This window comes from Bison bison, unplaced genomic scaffold (assembly GCF_000754665.1).
Source record: "Bison bison bison isolate TAMUID 2011002044 unplaced genomic scaffold, Bison_UMD1.0 scf7180017863606, whole genome shotgun sequence".
In the NCBI taxonomy this organism is placed as follows: Eukaryota; Metazoa; Chordata; class Mammalia; order Artiodactyla; family Bovidae; genus Bison; species Bison bison.
Genome location: NW_011494178.1, coordinates 739,332 through 746,908, shown reverse-complemented (window position 1 = coordinate 746,908; position 7,577 = coordinate 739,332).

Genomic DNA, 7,577 nt, shown 5'->3' with positions numbered 1-7,577 from the left:
AAGAAGGCTGAGCACTGAAGAATTGATGCTTTTGAACTGTGGTGTTGGAGAAGACTCTTGAGAGTCCCTTGGACTTCAAGGAGATCCAACCAGTCCATTCTGAAGGAGATCAGCCCTGGGTGTTCTTTGGAAGGACTAATGCTAAAGCTGAAACTCCAGTACTTTGGCCACCTCATGCGAAGAGTTGACTCATTGGAAAAGACTGTGATGCTGAGAGGGATTGGGGGCAGGAGGAGAAGGGGACAGCAGAGGATGTGATGGCTGGATGGCATCACTGACTCGATGGACGTGAGTCTGAGTGAACTCTGGGAGTTGGTGCTGGACAGGGAGGCCTGGCGTGCTGCGATTCATGGGGTCTCAAAGAGTTGGACATGACTGAGTGACAACTGAACTGAAGTGAAGTGACTAAAATGAACTACTTCTGTGGGCAAGAATCCCTTAGGAGAAATGGAGTAGCTCTCATAGTTAACAAAAGAGTCTCAAATGCAGTACTTGGATGCAATCTCAAAAATGACAGAATGGTCTCTATTTGTTTCCAAGATACACCATTCAATATCACAGTAATTCAAGTCTGTGCCCCAGCCACTAATGCTGAAGAAGCTGAAGTTGAATGGTTCTATGATGACCTACAAGACCTTTAAGAACTAACACCAGAAAAGATGTCCTTTTCATCATAGGGGACTGGAATGCAAAAGTAGGAAGTCAAGTGATACCTGGAGTAATGGGCAAGTTTGGCTTTGTAGTACACAATGAAGCAGGGCAAAGGCTAACAGAGTTTTGCCAAGAGAACACACTGGTCATAGCAAACACCCTCTTCCAACAACACAAGAGATGACTCTACACATGGATGTCACCAGATGGTCAATACCAAAATCAGATTGATTATATTCTTTACAGCCAAAGGTAGAGAAGCTCTATACAGTCAGCAAAAACAAGACCTGGAGCTGACTGTGGCTCAGATCATGAACTCCTTATTGCAAAATTCAGACTTAAATTGAAGGAAGTAAGGAAAACCACTAGACCACTCAGGACTGACCTAAATTAAACCCCTTATGATTATACACTGGAGGTGAAAAGTAGATTCAAGGGATTAGATCTGATTGACAGAATGCCTGAAGAACTATGGATGAGGTTTGTGACATTGTACAGGAGGTGGTTATCAAGACCATCCCCAAGAAAAAGAAATGCAGAAAGGCAAAATAGTTGTCTGAGGAGGCCTTACAAATAGCTATGAAAAGAATTGAAACTAAAGGCAAAGAAGAAAAGGGAAGATATACCCATCTGAGCGCAGGGTTCCAATGAGTAGAACGGAGAGATAAGAAAGCCTTCCTCAGTGATCAGTGCAAAGAAATAGAGGAACACAATAGAATGAGAAAGACTAGAGATCTCTTTAAGAAAATTAGAGATACCAAGGGAATACTTCTTGCAAAGATGGGCACAATAAAGGACAGAAATGGTATGGACCTAACAGAAGCAGAAGATATTAAGAAGAGGTGGTAAGAATTCACTGAAGAACTATACAAAAAAGATCTTCATGACCCAGATAACCACGATGGTGTGATCACTTACCTAAAACCAGACATCCTCGAGTGCCAAGCCAAGTGGGCCTTAGGAAGTATCATGATGAACAAAGCTAGTGCAGGTTATGGAATTCCAGGTGAGATATTTCAAATCCTAAAAGATGATGCTGTGAAAGTGCTGCACTCAGTATGCCAACAAATTTGGAAATCTCAGCAGTCGCCACAGGACTGGAAAAGGTCAGTTTTCATTCCAATACCTAAAAAATACAATGCCAAAGAATGTTCAAACTAATGCACAATTATACTCATAGCACATGCTAGCAAAGTAATGCTCAAAATTCTCCAGGTCAGGCTTCAACAGTACATAAAGCATGAAATACCAGATGTTCAAGCTGGATTTAGAAAAGATAGAGGAAGCACAGATCAAATTGCCAACATCTGTGGAGTCATAAAAAAAGCAAGAGTTCCAGAAAAACATCTGCTTTATTGATTGTGCTAAAGCCTTTGACTGTGTGAATCACAACAAACTGTGGAAAATTCTTCAAGAGATGGGAATACCAGACCACCTAACCTGCGTCCTGAGAAATCTGTATGCAGGTCAGGAAGCAACAGTTAGAACTGGACATGGACCAACTGACTGATTCCAGGTCAGGAAAGGAGTACATCAAGGCTGTATATTGTTACCCTGCTTTTTTAACTTATATGCAGAGTACATCATGCAAAATGCCAGGCTGAATGTAGCACAAACTGGAATCGAGATTGCTGGCAGAAATATCAGTAACCTCAGCTATGCAGATGACACCACCCTTATGGCAGAAACCAAAGAGAAACTAAAGAGCCTCTTGATGAAAGTGAAAGAGAAGAGTGAAAAAATTGGTTTAAAACTCAGCATTCAGCAAACAAAGATCATGGCATCCAGTCCCATCACTTCATGACAAATAGATGGGGAAGCAATGGATACAGTGATAGACTTTATTTTCCTGGACTCCAAAATCACTGCTGATGGTGACTTAAGGCATGAAATTAAAGATGCTTGCTCCTTGGAAGAAAAGCTGTGACCAACCTCAGTTCAATTCAGTTCCTCAGTCGTGTCTGACTCTTTGCGACCCCATGCACCGCAGCACTCCAGGCCTCCCTGTCCATCACCAACTCCCAGAGGTTACACAAAGTCACATCCATTGAGTTGACAATGCCATCCAATCATCTCATCCTCTATCGTCCCCTTCTTCTCCTGCCCTCAATCTTCCCCAGCATCAGGGTGTTTTCAGATGAATCAGCTCTTCACATCAGGTGGTCAAAGTATTAGTTTCAGCTTCAGCATCAGTCCTTCCAATGAATATTCAGGACTGATTTCCTTTAGGATGGACTGGTTGGATCTCCTTGCAGTCCAAGAGACTCTCAACAGTCTTCTCCAACACCACAGTTCAAAAGTATCAATTCTTCGGCACTCAGCTTTCTTTACAGTCCAACTCTCAAATCCATACCCGACTACTGGAAAAACCATAGCCTTGACTAGACAGACCTTTGTTGGCAAAGTAATGTCTCTGCTTTTTAATATGCTGTCTAGGTTGGTCATAACTTTCCTTCCAAGGAGTAAGCGTCTTTTAATTTCATGGCCGCAGTCACCATCTGCAGTGATTTTGGAGCCCCAAAAAATAAAGTCAGCCACTGTTTCCCCATCTATTTCCCATGAAGTGATGGGACCAGATGCCATGATCTTTGTTTTCTGAGTGTTGAGCAGTAAGCCAACTTTTTCCCTCTCCTCTTTCACTTTCATCAATAGGCTCTTTGGTTCTTCTTCACTTTCTGCCATAAGGGTGGTGTCATCTGCATATCTGAGGTTATTGATATTTCTCCCGGCAATCTTGATTCCAGCTTGTGCTTCATACAGCCCAGCGTTTCTTATCTGCATATAAGTTAAATAAGCAGGGTAACAATATACTGCCTTGACGTACTCCTTTTCCTATTTGGAACCAATCTGTTGTTCCATGTCCAGTTCTAACTGTTGCTTCCTGACCTGCATACAGGTTTCCCAAGAGGCGGGTCAGGTGGTCTGGTATTCCCTTCTCTTTCAGATTTTTTCACAGTTTATTGTGATCCACACAGTCTAAGGCTTTGGCATAGTCAATAAAGCAGAAATAGATGTTTTTCTGGAACTCTTTTGCTTTTTCGATGATCCAACAGATGTTAGCAATTTGATCTCTGGTTCCTCTGCCTTTTCTAGAGAGCATATTAAGAAGCATAGAGTACTTTGCTGAAGCTATGGTTTTTCCAGTAGTCATGAACAAATCTGAGAGTTGGACCATAAAAAAGCTGAGTTCTGAAGAATTGATGGTTTTCAACTGTGGTGTTGGAGAAGACTGTTGAGAGTCCCTTGGACTGCAGGTAGATCTAACCTAAAGGAAATCAGTCCTGAATATTCATTGGAAGGACTGATGCTGAAGCTCTAATACTTTGGCCACGTGATTTGAAGACCTGACTCATTGGAAAAGACCCTGATGCTGGAAAGGTTGAAGACGGGAGGAAAAGGGGATGACAGAGGATGAGATGGTTGGATGTCATCAACAACCCGATGGACATTAGTTAGTGGACACTCTGGGAGTTGATGATGGACAGGGAAGTGTGGTATTCTGCAGTCCATGGGGTCACAAAGAGTCGGACACGACTGAATGACTGAACTGAACCCAACACAGGATTCGTTCCTGAGAACAGGGAAACCAGGATGGATTTCTGGCCTCCAGTAAATCAGTGTGGTGAGTGTGGTAAGATCTGTTCGGGATGTACATATCATACACATACCATAGTATTGACTCAGTTGGTGACCCCGCACCCACAGAGACAAACCCTTGCCTGAGGCCAGAGCCCAGCTGTGTGTGCAGAATGCTGGCTGCTGACGGTGGTGCATTAGGACTTCAGAGGCCTGGTGACAAGGTTCAGAGACATGCCCGGATACATTGTTTTCATTTGTGGGCTTTACGGTGAAAAAATGCCCGGGGTGTTGTACGCATTGTCCAAGGGTGCCCAGCAGATCCTGAGGACATACAGGGTGGCACAGCTTTTCTTGTCTTGAACCATTAGTCAGTACCTTTTTGTTGAATGGAAAGAATGATTTCTAGTTAAAACCATCAAAGCTTTCATTGCTGTGTACACTTCTCTGTATTTTAATTTGTGTTTCTTTAGAGCAGTTGGATCTTTTTACCTTAAGAAAACCTACTTTCCTCTATGGAATTAGTGTAAAAAAAGAAAAGCTGCTCAGAAACACAGCTTTTGGGTCACATCCTTGTCATTGTCTGAATTTCCTGCCAGTGTGGCTTAGAATGCAATTTTCGTGATGGTTTCACTTATAGATTTTTCCCAAATGTGCTTTACTTTACTTCTAAAAAAATCATTTAATGTAAATTAAAAACTTTCAACACTGAGACTTTGTTAACTCAAGTAGGTCTGTCCTGTTCAGTGTTAAGTGTGTTTTCTTTCTGTGTCTGTGTCTGTGCTTCTGTGTGTCTGGGCGTGTCTCTCTCTCTCTCTCTGCATGTGTGTGTGTGTGTGTGTGTGTGTCTGGACGTTTCTCTCTCTCTCTCTGCATGTGGGTGTGTGTGTGTCTGGGTGTCTCTGTCCATATCTGTGCATTTGTGTGTCTGTGTATGAAAACTTAGACCTGCTAGAACACTTCATAAACTTCGGATATGAACCGAGTTACAGTTCTCTTCTCAGTGCTGGGCTGATCTTCAGATTCTTGAAGCTCTTAGAAAAGGATGGGACCATGGGCGTCTTTTTGTCTGGGGTTGTCTGCAGCCTCATGTGTAAACCTTTGTCCTGTGTCTGCCTGGTGAGTGGATTCGTGAATACTTGGCAGGTTATGTCAGACTCACTCTTGGGTTGGTCCTGATGCTCTGACACATGTTTATCTCAGGGCTGAACTCAGGCCTTTCCTATCATGTTTGAGACCTTGGGCTCTGGTCCGAGAATGTTTCCTCTGAAGGCTGTCTCCGGGTGGGTGACGGGCCTGTCCTTACATAACAGATAAATGCCTGGGCTTACAGAACCATCTGTGAGAGCAGGACACCCCGTAACACAGCAGCTGCGTGATTCTGAAGAATTTCTTCTCTGTCTTAAATTTAGACCCATCTGTCCTTCAGACACTCGCTGGGGAACCAGAGATCAGACAGAGCAAGAGGCCTGGATGGGCCTGTTTGAGGCAGACAGAGGGATGGGCTTAGCTGCCGTAATTTCCTGTGAAACTGCTGACGTGCTTGGAAAAGCACTTGTTTCCCTTGAAAAGTCACTTATCTTTTTGTCTAAATGCCAAAGGACTTCAGTTTTCTTTAATGTTCAGTAATTGCATGATAATATAATATGTCATGGCATTAGTTCTGAGTTAGTTTCTCAGAACTTACATGGTGTGTCCTTTCAATATGTAGTCAAACCTTTTTTTGTTGTTGTTAAATTCACTGGATTTTTCATAGATTATATCTGTGAGCATCATTCTATTCTACTGCTTTAATTTCCATTAGTGACTCCTATTATCTGTTTTTTGTATCTTTGCCTGCCTTTAATATTTGCACTTCTTTTTTATTTTAAAATGTTCTTCCTTTCCCCTGCTTCTCTTAATGTGTCATTTATTGAAAGTGAAAGTCGCTCAGGAGAGTCTGACTCTGAGACCCCATGGTTTTGTATAGTCCATGAAATTCTCCAGGGCAGAGTACTAGCCTTCTCCAAGGGATCTTCCCAACCCAGGGGTTGAACCCAGGTCTCCCGCATTGCAGGTGGATTCTTTACCAGCTGAGCCACCAGGGAAGCCCAAGAATACTGGGGTGGCTAGCCTATCCCTTCTCCAGTGGATCTTCCCGACCTAGGAATCGAACCAAGGTCTCCTGCATTGCAGGTGGATTCTTTACCAGCTGAGCTATCATTTCTGAAATGAAGTACCATTTATTTCTAGTATTTTCCCTGAGTTTTGGTCCTTTGTTTCTCAGTTTTCCTAATTCTAATTTAAATGGTTATTTCATGTCTGATATCATTTTCTCTATGTCTTATAACTTAGAGAAGCAGGTGGTATTTTTTATTTATTTTGTGGATGTGTTTTTCTAGTGGGTTTTCATTGTGTGCAGGGATGTTAATCTGCTCATGTGATTCTTTTTTCTTTTGCTTCTTAAATTAATTTTTCCCAGCTTTGTTGAAATACTGCTTCTTTGTTTCTCATAATAACTTTATGTCAGACTTGACCCTGACCTTTATCTGTTGCTCATTTTTGTGTGCACTGAATTTGGATGAACTTAGAGGAAAGTAGGGCCAGGACAGCTTCCCAGGTGCTTCTGTCTCCCCTCCTGCCATTTGCTTGGAGAGTTAACCTGGGGCAGCTGGATTTCTGAGGCTTCCTGGCTCTGTCCCGTCTATAGTTTTGTCCAGTTTCTTTCCTCGTTCCATCACCCCTATCCTGCTCAGTTCTGACTCCAGCCCGAGCTGGCCCTGCCCAGGATGCGAGGTCCGACTGGTGGGTCTCAAATCCACAGGTGCCCTATTGAATTCACCAGGGCTGATGGATTGGGTAAAGCCCCATGGGGCTCCAGTCCCTTCCGCTACTCAGACACTGGGGGCAGTGAACACACTCCTCAGCCCTGGAGGGAGGCGGAGGGGCTGCTTGTTTCCCTGTATTTTGTATTTCATGTGGGGGTGGGGAGTGGGAGGCTCTCCTCACCTAGAAATGGCATTCATGAGCTTTTGTCTCTTGCTGGCTTGTTACATTGTATTTTTTGATGGGAGGATTTGGGGAGATTAAAAACTATGCTGCTGTTTTTACAGTATTCACCGTATTATGAATATACTACTCTAAAGATTATTAATAATATTTTCATATAGAGCTTAAAAAAAGCAAGATCTTTTGATTTTTTTGGTCCCTTATATAATGTATTTGTATTTATTTCACATATATTCTTTTAAAAATAAATAAATGCTTTCAGTATTTGTTCAGTTCAGTCCAGTCGCTCAATTGTGTCCGACTCTTTGCGACCTCATGAGTCGCAGCACGCCAGGCCTCCCTGTCCATCACCAACTCCCGGA